The sequence below is a fragment of the Apium graveolens genome, chromosome 11 (assembly GCF_009905375.1).
Source record: "Apium graveolens cultivar Ventura chromosome 11, ASM990537v1, whole genome shotgun sequence".
NCBI classification, from domain to species: domain Eukaryota; kingdom Viridiplantae; phylum Streptophyta; class Magnoliopsida; order Apiales; family Apiaceae; genus Apium; species Apium graveolens.
Window position 1 is genome coordinate 49,996,233 of NC_133657.1, and position 11,850 is coordinate 50,008,082.

General features: G+C 41.1%; 1 non-coding gene across 1 annotated transcript; it reads left to right on the plus strand.

The window, feature by feature from the left end:
- Nucleotides 1-10,224: 10,224 nt before the first annotated feature.
- Nucleotides 10,225-10,331, plus strand: LOC141698812 (small nucleolar RNA R71). Its single transcript, XR_012565313.1, has one exon. It is a non-coding gene; the product is annotated as a small nucleolar RNA R71 (small nucleolar RNA).
- Nucleotides 10,332-11,850: the final 1,519 nt, after the last annotated feature.

The window sequence follows — 11,850 nt, forward strand, 5'->3', positions numbered from 1 at the left end:
ATAACTTCATCTTGGGGAGAGTAGATGAAGGTGCATTTTCACCTTCCAATGGTGATAACTGTCTTTGTCAAGAACTGGGATTTTTACTCCAATATCCTTCTTACTCATCTTTGTTAGTTTCCAAGATCTTTAAACTCTTTGTGTGTCAAGAGCTTGCTCTGATACCAATTGTTATTCCTAGTGGACTAACAATGAGATTTACAGAAGGGGGGTTGAATGTAAATCTCAAAACTTTTTCAAGTTTTTGAGCAGTTTCAAAGGCTATGTGTTTAAGACAAACAAGTGTATGAATTGTTTTAAGCTAATACAGACAGATATATATTCAAACACTAACGTAAAGAACACAACAGACCTTAAAAACTTTTCTGGTGGATTGTTGTTCCACCAGAGATGGTATTTCAGAAAATCTGTGATTCAAGAAGTTGATCACAGCTGCGTCCTAGTACAACTAGATAATTTTTCTCTCAAGATTTTTCTAAACAGCTCTGGAAAAATTCTTATCTAATTACTAGCTGCTACTTGGTTTATATATCACCAAGTTTACAAGTGAAGACAAAGATAAAAAGTACAATAAAATAAGTTCTCCACTTGGTTCTTCTCCATTTTACTCCAGTGCATTGTTGACTATTGCCTCTTTATACTAGAGTAGAACGGATGCTTTTTCTGATGTTCCTGAATTAGGCTTCCACATCTCAGTTGTCTCTGTCAACCCATGTGCCTCTGTTTGTAGGTACAACTACCACTTGTCAACTGCTATTTAACAGAACATCCGTTGAAGCCTTCATCCGTTGATGGCTTTTATCCGTTGATGTGTTAGCAGTTGAAGCTCTATCCGTTGATGCACTCATCCGTTGAAGGATGTTATCCGTTGAAGCTTTAGAGACATCCGTTGAAGCTTTGTTTCTCATCCGTTGAAGGTCTTTAAGTTATCCGTGACACCATTTCATTTATACAAAATTACAAGGCATGAAATACTTACAATTGGCCTTCCTATCTGCATATCCTCTAGTAGTCAACATGACTTATAATTTCCCTCAACATTTAAGAATTATATCTCAAATTCAGAGACTGAAATGGCTACAACACTAGACTTATTTCTAAGTAAAGCTACACCATCAACGGATAACCAAACTGGTCTTATCCGTTGAGGCTACAAACACTGGCTTTCTACTTAAGTGTTTTGTTAAACATATCATCAAACTAATGCACATATATTCCTAACAGTACGACAACCTGGAGATAATAAAGGTTTGAAGATACTGTTAGGGCGAAATCACGCACTAATATTCACGCAAGTATACGCGTTCGCAAGTAATATAGAATACTTTCTAGTTCGTTCCCACAGAGACTCCGACTAATTATTGTCTAATTAAACTCACTCACCAATGTATGGTTACTTCTCAATGTTAAGACATTAACACTTAAAATTGTTGATTAAATATTAACTACAATTAACTACTTAATTAATCACTTAACTAACACTTCAATTTATCAACAATAAAACACTCATGAGATCACAACTTCATTATTACTTCCTTCAATAGCCTTTGTTATTACCTTCAGCATGTGACAGTGATGATATTAATCGAATAACACGAAACTGATAAAAGCCAACTTTCATTGTAATAATACCATTCTACCAAGCATCCACAATTAAGATAGAAGTTGAATAGTCATCAATTATGTTGAGTTCCTATATGTCTACAGAAATTGACAACACAACGATTTAAGCACAAGTTATTCCTTTTGATTATATAGGGCAAATAAAACTGTTAGAGTTACCCACTAATCATGCACAACGTACATGAACCTATGCTAGCATGGCAAGTTCTAAATCTCAAGATCCACCGTCGCTTCACAAGAGATTAACACCCTATCTTATATGTTCGCGACGCATATAAGACGACTACGCACAACCAATACTAGATATCATACAATCATTACACACTACAGTATTAAACAATTAACTAAAGAATTCCATGATAAATCCGTTGCAACCCCATGATCAGGATTAGCCCATAATAGCACTTATCGTCATCATGGTTCATATGAAATCATGATAAACAAACACAAGAAAATAATAACTTAAACGAATTATATTAAAACAGAGTAAGTCACAAGAGTAAATAAGTTCAAAGCAAGAAAACTAGCATCCAACGTTACAACGAAACAAGAATCACAAGAAGATATGCTTCCTCTTCGTTTCGGTGTGCTAAATCGGTCTTCTTCCTTATCTCCTTCGCTCCTTGCGTAAAAACACGATCTTCTTCAATACCCCCTTGTGAAAACGTTCTCAAATCTACTTATATAATAGTCCCATAAAACTCAGATTACATAGAAGTGGAAACCAAACAGAAGTAGAAGTCCTGAAATAATATATTTTTTTCCCCGACCCTGCACGGCCGCTCAGCATAGCTGAGCGGGCGCTCAGCTTGCTGCGCGGTCCGCTCAGCAATGCTGAGCGGGCGCTCAGACCTCTACTGGAAAAAATCTGATTTTGCTCCGTTTCTTCGCCGTAATCTGCCCGTTTCTTTCCTTTCGCAATGGTGAAGACATGCCAAGGCTTATTCTTGATGATTCCTCCCCTGAAATGCAACTAATACCCTGAAATGCATAAACACTAGAAAACGCATCAAATACACAAAATACTTGATTTCAAGACACCAATTTAAGCCATTTTAAGACGTTCTAAGTGGTATAAAATGCCACTTATCACACCCCCAAACTTAAATCGATGCCTGTCCTCAAGCGTCACAGACTCAAAAACAAATAAAAAAAACATGCATGAATGCAATCTATATGAAAATGCAGCGATCCCCCTTACTACGATTAACCAACCAAATTGCAACATCTTAACGAATGCAGTTAGACAACTAAAGATCAATAAACTCATGCAAACGGACATACAGCCAGAACGTGGTGTGTGCAATCGCTTAACATATATGCTTCGGAACTAGACCAATTATTATGACTAGACTATCCTAAAGGCAATCCAATGATTATACAAAGAATAAAAATTCTAGGCACAAAGTGATATACAACACAACAAGAATTCTGGAGCTTATTACGGAATCGTGCTTTTTATTCACAACATAAATGCTTATTTGACCGTGTAATGAGTGAGGTCCACAAAAGACTTATACAATGGTATCCATGTAACGAGCGTTAGGTTAGCGGATCCCAGACTCTAAAAGCCTTAGGTCACTAGGCACAAAGTCCCCTAAGAACTTAATAACTCGAATACCAAAGAGCCCACTCTAGATCAATTATGCATAAACTAATTTATTTTTTTTATAACTTCTGAGCAAGTGCGTTTCGCTCCATCTTGCTCAACCCTAGACTACTCGCACCATATGCGAGCCGGCTACTAGCCATTTGACGCCTAGCCACAACTAGCAACAAATTCCATTTTTTTTCTCCAATTTTTTTTCTTTTTCATGCCTTTATCACTAAGAACCTATTATCGAATTCTAAGCATAATAAGTAGATTGACCTCGAAAACAACCAAATCATAACAACAATCTAGCCCTTATGCATTCTCTAAGACTTAGTGGAATTACAAGTGTTTCTAGCATGCATATCAACCTACACGACTTAATATCACTTTAATGCTATCACTACACTCGCATCAATATCACAATTCAGTCGATAAATCATTGCAAAAGGGATCATGGTAAATGCATGAGCTACATGACATACATAACAAAAAAAACTATATGTCATAAATTATGCAACTATATGAACTAAACTATCATGAATATGCAGCTATATGACACACACACAATATTCCTTAACTACCACCCCCAAACTTAAAATCTTCACTGTCCTCAGTGAAGGTAGTAGAAAGGAACACAGGGTATACCTACAGGGAGTCATCATCATCATCACCCTCAGTGGGTGGAGTATCAGGCGGCGGGTATGCAGAGTCCTCACCAAAAACTGGCCACTGGATATCAGCTCCAAGGCCCCGAAAAGCAGTCCCTAACGCAAGGGTGAGCTCCTGAGCAAACCTGCTCTGCGTCTCATACATGGCATCCATCCGCCGTGAAAGCCTCCTATACTGAGCATCAGCCAACCCAACACCCTCCTGAGCTCTCGAAGAACCAGCCTCATCACGCCCTGGCCTAGCCATAGTAGCACCTCGTGCTGGACGCCCTCCTGGAAGACGATAACCCAGCCCATGCTCCTCAGGCTCACCACCGGTCCACTCCTGCATCCCATTCAGAGTGCCAGAATCAATCGGAGCTGCCGGTAACTGCAACTGCTCATGAGCCGGCCAGTTCACTCCCACTGCTTGGCATAGCTTCGTAACCGTGGATGCATAAGGGATGTTCATATGCTTTGCTCCCCTCAAAAACTTCAGAATTCCTTGGTAGATAAACTCACCAAGGTCCACATAGTACTCCTCATTCAGAATTCCCCACAACAACTGTGCTCTCTCAACTGTGACCTCGTGTGCATGCGAAGAAGGCAAAATATTAGCACAAATAAATGCATTCCATGCACGGGCATACCTGTTCATGGCGATCGCCGGAAAGTGATGATACTCATTAGTGCCGGTCCTGAAGGTCCAAACTGTGCCCGGCCGACAGAGAGTCGCACAAATCAAATCCAAGTCAAAGTCCTCAGCAGACTTTTCATTCCAGTTCTCCTCCTCGGGCTTCCTCTCTCGCTGTCCAATCACACGGCGAATCGCCGCAGGGTGATAATCAACTGTCAGCCCTCGGACCACAGAAAACCCATTCTTTTCGGCCTTCACGTTCGCATAGAACTCGCGAACCACACTCATCGGCACTGCTTCGGGTGACTCGCAGAAAGCTATCCACCCCTTCTTTGCAATTATGGGCAGCAACTCACCATCCCTCCCTGATGGTAAAAACCCTCTCTCCTTCAGAATCGGCTTCCCCAAAAGCCTAGTGTACTCCTCCTCCGCAGCTCTGTCAGTTAACCGAGGCCTTGCAGTAGTACCCCTCGATGAATCAGCAGTAGGAACTGTGCTGCTGCTGTCAATAGTGCGTGCTCTCTTGGGTGCCATTGATTCGTGAAAAAAAATGTGTAAGAATTGAGTTTTGGTGTTTGGGAGAGAGTTTAAGTGTAGTAATTTTGTGGGAGATATGTAGGATAGGTGTATGTATATATAGGGTGTGGATTAGATTAGGGTTTGGGAATTAAGGGTTAAAATGATGGGGTAGTGGGAACAAATCGTGGGTTTATGGGCTACAACTGTTTTTTTTGTTTTTTTTCTGAACTGTAAAAAAAAATTCTGGTACTCGACCCCTGAGCGGTCGCTCAGCTTGCTGCGCGGTCGCTCAGCAAAGCTGAGCGGGCGCTCAGGGGGTCACTGGAATTTTTTTTTCAGCCCCTGTTTTCTGATTTTTTTGTGTTTTTGGATAGGTTATTAACTTCTAAGGGTTCCTGTAACAACATTTCATGGGTTGCCTCCCACGCAGCGCTTCTTTTTCGTCATTAGCATGACGTTTCGTACCCTTCTCAAGTAGTCAACAAAATGGCACTAACCACTTCTCGGTTTGCCATGTCCCCATAGTAGTGCTTCAACCTCTGACCGTTAACCTTGAATGCTTGGTCCGGATCATTCTCAAAAATTTCCACTGCTCCATGTGGAAACACAGTTTTGACAATAAAAGGTCCAGACCACCTTGATTTCAACTTCCCAGGAAAAAGTCGGAGCCGAGAGTTGAATAAGAGAACTTGTTGCCCTAGCACAAATAACTTAGGATGTAGCTTCCTATCGTGCCACCTCTTCACCTTTTCCTTATACATTTTGTTATTCTCGTACGCTTGAAGTCGAAATTCATCAAGTTCATTAAGCTGAAGCATTCTTTTCTTACCAGCTGCATCTAAATCCAGGTTCAACTTCTTCAATGCCCAGTAGGCCTTATGCTCAAGCTCCGCAGGTAGATGACATCCCTTACCGTACACCAACTGAAACAGTGACATACCAAGTGGAGTTTTGTATGCTGTTCTGTAAGCCCAAACAGCTTCATCGAGCTTTAAAGACCAATCCTTCCTTGACGGACAAACAACCTTCTCTAGAATGCGCTTTATCTCTCTGTTAGACACTTCCGCTTGACCATTTGTTTGCGGATGATAGGCAGTAGCTACTCGATGATTCACATTATAACGCTGCATCATAGAAGTGAACTTACGGTTGCAGAAATGCGATCCTTCATCACTTATGATTACCCGAGGTGTTCCAAACCTTGTGAAAATTTGCTTATGAAGAAAATTTAGCACTGCCTTTGCATCATTTGTCGGTAAAGCTTTAACTTCTACCCATTTTGAGACATAATCGACTGCCAGCAAGATGTACTGATTATTGCAAGACGAGATAAAAGGCCCCATGAAATCGATTCCCCAAACATCAAAGACCTCGACTTCAAGCATCACATTTAATGGCATCTCATCCTTCTTTGTCAAATTTCCCACTCTTTGGCAACGATCACACCTTAAAACAAACTGATGAGCATCCTTGAACAAAGTAGGCCAAAAAAAACCAGCTTGCAGAATACGAGCTGCCATCTTCTCACCACCATAGTGTCCACCATAAACCGTGGAATGGCAGTCTCATAATATCCCCTCTGTCTCACAGAACGGGATACATCTCCTGATGATCTGGTCAGCTCCCTGTCTAAACAAATATGGTTCATCCCACATATACCACTTCACCTCATCCAGAAACTTCTTCTTTTGAGCGGATGTCAAATTAGGAGGCATTACATTGCTGACGAGATAGTTTACAATATCTGCAAACCATGGTTCTTCCTCCTGAACTGCGAACAACTGCTCATCCGGAAAAGATTCATTGATTAACGTCCTATCTTGTGAAGTAGAATCGTGATTCTCCAACCTAGAGAGATGGTCAGCTATGATTCTCAGTACCTTTCCTATCCTTGATCTCTAACTCAAATTCCTGAAGTAAAAGCACCCAACGAATGAGTCTCGGCTTCGAATCCTTCTTGGAAACTAGATAGCGAATAGCCGCATGATCAGTGAATACTGTTACTTTCGTACCAAGTAGATAAGATCGAAATTTCTCAAAACCAAAGACTATAGCTAAAAGCTCCTTCTCAGTAGTGGTGTAGTTCAATTGGGCCCCATTTAAAGTCTTACTCGCATAGTAGACCACATGGAAGAGATTTTTCTTGCGCTGTCCCAGAACTGCACCTACCGCATAATCACTCGCATCACACATCATCTCAAACGGTTCTGTCCAATCTGGTGTTGTAATAACTGGTGCAGTGATCAAACTCTTCTTGAGAGTCTCGAATGCTGCCAAACATTCATCATCAAATTTGAAAAGCACATCTTTCTCAAGCAAATTGCACAACGGATTAGATATCTTTGAAAAGTCCTTGATGAATCGCCGATAAAAACCCGCATGACCGAGAAAACTACGGATTCCTTTCACAGAATTAGGTGGGGGAAGATTTTCAATGACTCCCACCTTGGCCTTGTCCACCTCCAGACCCTTGTTAGAGACCTTATGCCCAAGAATAATGCCTTCACGCACCATAAAATGACATTTCTTCCAATTGAGCACCAAATTAGTTTCCACGCATCTTTTGAGTACGGCGCGCAGATTATTCAAACATTCATCATATGAATGTCCAAAGACGGAGAAGTCATCCATGAACACTTCGACATTATTTCCAATCATGTCAGAGAATATAGCCATCATACATCTCTGAAAAGTGGCTGGGGCGCCACATAACCCAAACGAAACTCTGCGAAAAGCAAACGTGCCGAATGGACAAGTGAAGGTAGTCTTTTCCTGATCCTCTGGTGCAATACAAATCTGATTATACCCTGAATAACCATCCAGAGGACAAAAATACTCATGACACGCCAACCTGTCAAGCATCTGATCAATAAATGGAAGAGGGAAGTGATCCTTCCTTGTGGCTTTGTTCAATTTTCTATAATCCATGCATACTCTCCATCCTGTAACTGTTCGAGTGGGGATGAGCTCATTCTTTTCATTTGCGACCACAGTGATACCTCCTTTCTTAGGTACACATTGTACGGGGCTCACCCACGAGCTGTCAGAAATAGGATAAATAATGCATGCATCTAGCCATTTCAGAATTTCTTTCTTCACCACCTCCTTCATGATAGGATTCAGTCTTCGCTGCTGTTCCACAGTTGGCTTACTACCTTCCTCTAGCAGAATTTTATGCATACAATATGAAGGACTTATCCCCTTGATGTCTGCTATGGTCCATCCAATAGCCGATTTGAATTCTCTCAAAATCCTTAAGAGCTTGTCTTCCTCACTACCTGAAAGGTCAGATGAAATAATAACAGGTAACGTAGATGAATCACCTAAAAAAGCATACCTCAAGTGTTCAGGTAATGGCTTGAGCTCCAAGGTAGGTGCTTCCTCTATTGATGGTTTGAGCTTTCCTTCAGCATTCTTAAGGTCAGAAGTACCAAGAGATTCAAATGGTATGTCCAGCTTTCGCTTCCAGGGAGAAGCGTTCAGATATTATAATTGCTCGTTGCCATCTTCATCATCGCTGTCAAAATCCCCCACTAAGGCCTTTTCCAATGCATCAGACATTAGCATGTGATCGAGTTCTGAAGTAACCGCAGAATCAATCACATCCACTTTTAAGCACTCCTCATCTTCTGTAGGGAATTTCATTGCCTTGAATACGTTGAAGGTCACATCCTGATCTTGTACCCGCATAGTAAGTTCACCTTTTTGCACATCTATCAAGGTACGACCAGTAGCCAAGAAAGGCCTTCCCAAGATTATGGGAATCTTCTTATCTTCCTCAAAATCCAGAATAATAAAATCTACAGGAAAGAAGAGCTTATCCACCTTGACGAACACATCCTCCACTATGCCCCTTGGGTAAGTAATGGAACGATCAGCCAATTGTAGCGACATGTATGTGGGTTTTGGATCAGGCAGATCCAGCTTTTTAAAGATCGACAACGGCATCAGATTAATGCTTGCTCCCAAATCACAAAGGCACTTGTCGAAAGTCAGATTGCTAATGGTGCAAGGTATGGTGAAGCTTCCTGGATCTTTCAGTTTTGGTGGTAACTTTTGCTGCAGAACAGCGCTGCATTCTTCCGTGAGAGCAACGGTTTCAAGGTCATCCAGTTTCATCTTCCTTGAAAGAATAGTCTTCATAAACTTCACATAACTAGGTATTTGCTCCAGAGCCTCAGCGAAAGGTACATTGATGTAAAGTTTCTTGAACACCTCCAGAAACTTCCCGAACTGTCTATCCAGCTTTTTGTTGCTGCAATCTCTTAGGAAAAGGTGGTGGAGGATAGAGCTGTTTCTCCCCTGTATTAGCCTCAGGCAGAGTGTGTTCAACAGTAGTCTTCCTTGGCTCCGCCGCTTTCTCCTTTTGCTTAGATTCTTCATCTCTAATTTCAGCTTCTCCTTCTTTTGCCTTTTCAGCATCAGCAACTTTTCCAGACCTTAAGGTAATAGCCTTGACTTGCTCTTTAGCTTCCTTCCTGCCTGGTATTTCCGTGTCACTGGGAAGGGTGCCAGGTTGACGATTGAGCACTGCATTGGCTAATTGACCGATTTGATTTTCCAAGGTCTTGATAGAAACCGCCTGACTCTTGCATAACAGCTTAAGTTCCTCAAAATCAGCACTAGTAGGTGCAGCTGTACTTCCCTGTTGAGGATATGATTTCCTTGTAGCATACTGCTGTGGTTGCTGGAATCCAGGTGGGTTAAACTGTTTACTCACTCCTTGCTGATATGGTGGCTGAATAGCATTCTGATTATTTTCCCAGCTGAAATTTGGATGATTTCTGTTGTTAGGATGATAGGTTACTGGCACAGGCTGCTGTTGTCGCTGATAGTTATTCACATACTGAACAGATTCGTTGACAAGAGAACACTGATCCGTAGCATGAGAACCTGCACAAAGCTCACAAACCATAGCTATTTGATTAACTCCATATGTAGCCAGAGAATCAACCTTCATTGATAGCGCTTGGAGCTGGGCTGCAATAGCGGTGGCTGCATCAACTTCCAGAATACCTGCTACCTTGCCTGACGTCATCCTCTGAGTTGGGTTTTGATGCTCATTTGCAGCCATCGTCTCTATAAGATTATACGCCTCAGTATAGCTTTTAGCCCATAAGGCGCCTCCAGCTGCTGCATCGAGCATGGGCCGAGATTGGGCCCCCAAACCATTATAGAAACCAGTGATCACCATCCAATCCGGCATTCCATGATGTGGACATTTTCTCAACATTTCCTTGTAGCGTTCCCAAGCCTCGCACATAGATTCTATAGGATGCTGCGCAAACTGAGTAAGAGCACTCCTCATAGCAGCAGTCTTTGCCATCAGATAAAACTTCACCGGAAACTTTTGTGCAAGATCTTGCCACGTAGTGATGGACCCAGCTGGTTCAGAATGTAACCAGTCTTTAGCCTTGTCCCTCAGTGAGAATGGGAAAAGCCTCAACTTGATAGCCTCATCAGTCACGCCATTGTACTTAAAAGTGCTGCAGATCTCGAAAAAATTCCTTATGTGCATGTTGGGGTCTTCAGTTGCCGCTCCTCCAAAAGAAACAGAATTCTGCACCATCTGAATAGTGCCCGGCTTGATTTCAAAGGTGTTAGCTTGAATAGCCGGATGAAGGATGCTTGACTGAATGTCATCAATTTTAGGCCGAGAAAAATCCATAAGAGCTGGATTAGCTTGAACAATACGATCTTCCATGTTTACTGGTTCTTTCTGCTCAGTTCCTGAATCCGAATCCTCAAAATCTAACTTCTCCGGAATATCAAGAACTTCGTCTGTCTCCTCAGCTGTATCTAAAGTCCTCTTGCGAGCACGAGAACGAGTTTGCATAAACGCTTGCTAAAGTACCTGAAACACAACCGAAAACAATAATTAACTACTACGTCCTAATCACTGAGTCCTAATGACCAATGATGGTAAGTACATAAACTAAACAAATACGCCGAGTCCCCGGCAGCGGCGCCAAAAACTTGTTAGGGCGAAATCACGCACTAATATTCACGCAAGTATACGCGTTCACAAGTAATATAGAATACTTTCTAGTTCGTTCCCACAGAGACTCCGACTAAATTATTGTCTAACTAAACTCACTCACCAATGTATGATTACTTCTCAATGTTAAGACACTAACACTTAAAATTGTTGATTAAATATTAACTACAATTAACTACTTAATTAATCACTTAACTAACACTTCAATTTATCAACAATAAAACACTCATGAGATCATAACTTCATTATTACTTCCTTCAATAGCCCTTGTTATTACCTTTAGCATGTGACAGTGATGATATTAATCGAATAACACGAAACTGATAAAAGCCAACTTTCATTGTACTAATACCATTCTACCAAGCATCCACAATTAAGATAGAAGTTGAATAGTCATCAATTATGTTGAGTTCCTATATGTCTACAGAAATTGACAACACAACGATATAAGCACAAGTTATTCCTTTTGATTACATAGGGCAAATAAAACTGTTAGAGTTACCCACTAATCATGCACAACGTACATGAACATATGCTAGCATGGCAAGTTCTAAATCTCAAGATCCACCGTCGCTTCACAAGAGATTAACACCCTATCTTATATGTTCGCGACGCACATAAGGCGACTACGCACAACCAATACTAGATATCATACAATCATCACACACTACAGTATTAAACAATTAACTAAAGAATTCCATAATAAATCCGTTGCAACCCCATGATCACGATTAGCCCATAATAGCACTTATCGTCATCATGGGTTCATATGAAATCATGATAAACAAACACAAGAAAATAATAACTAAACTAATTATATTAAAACAGAGTA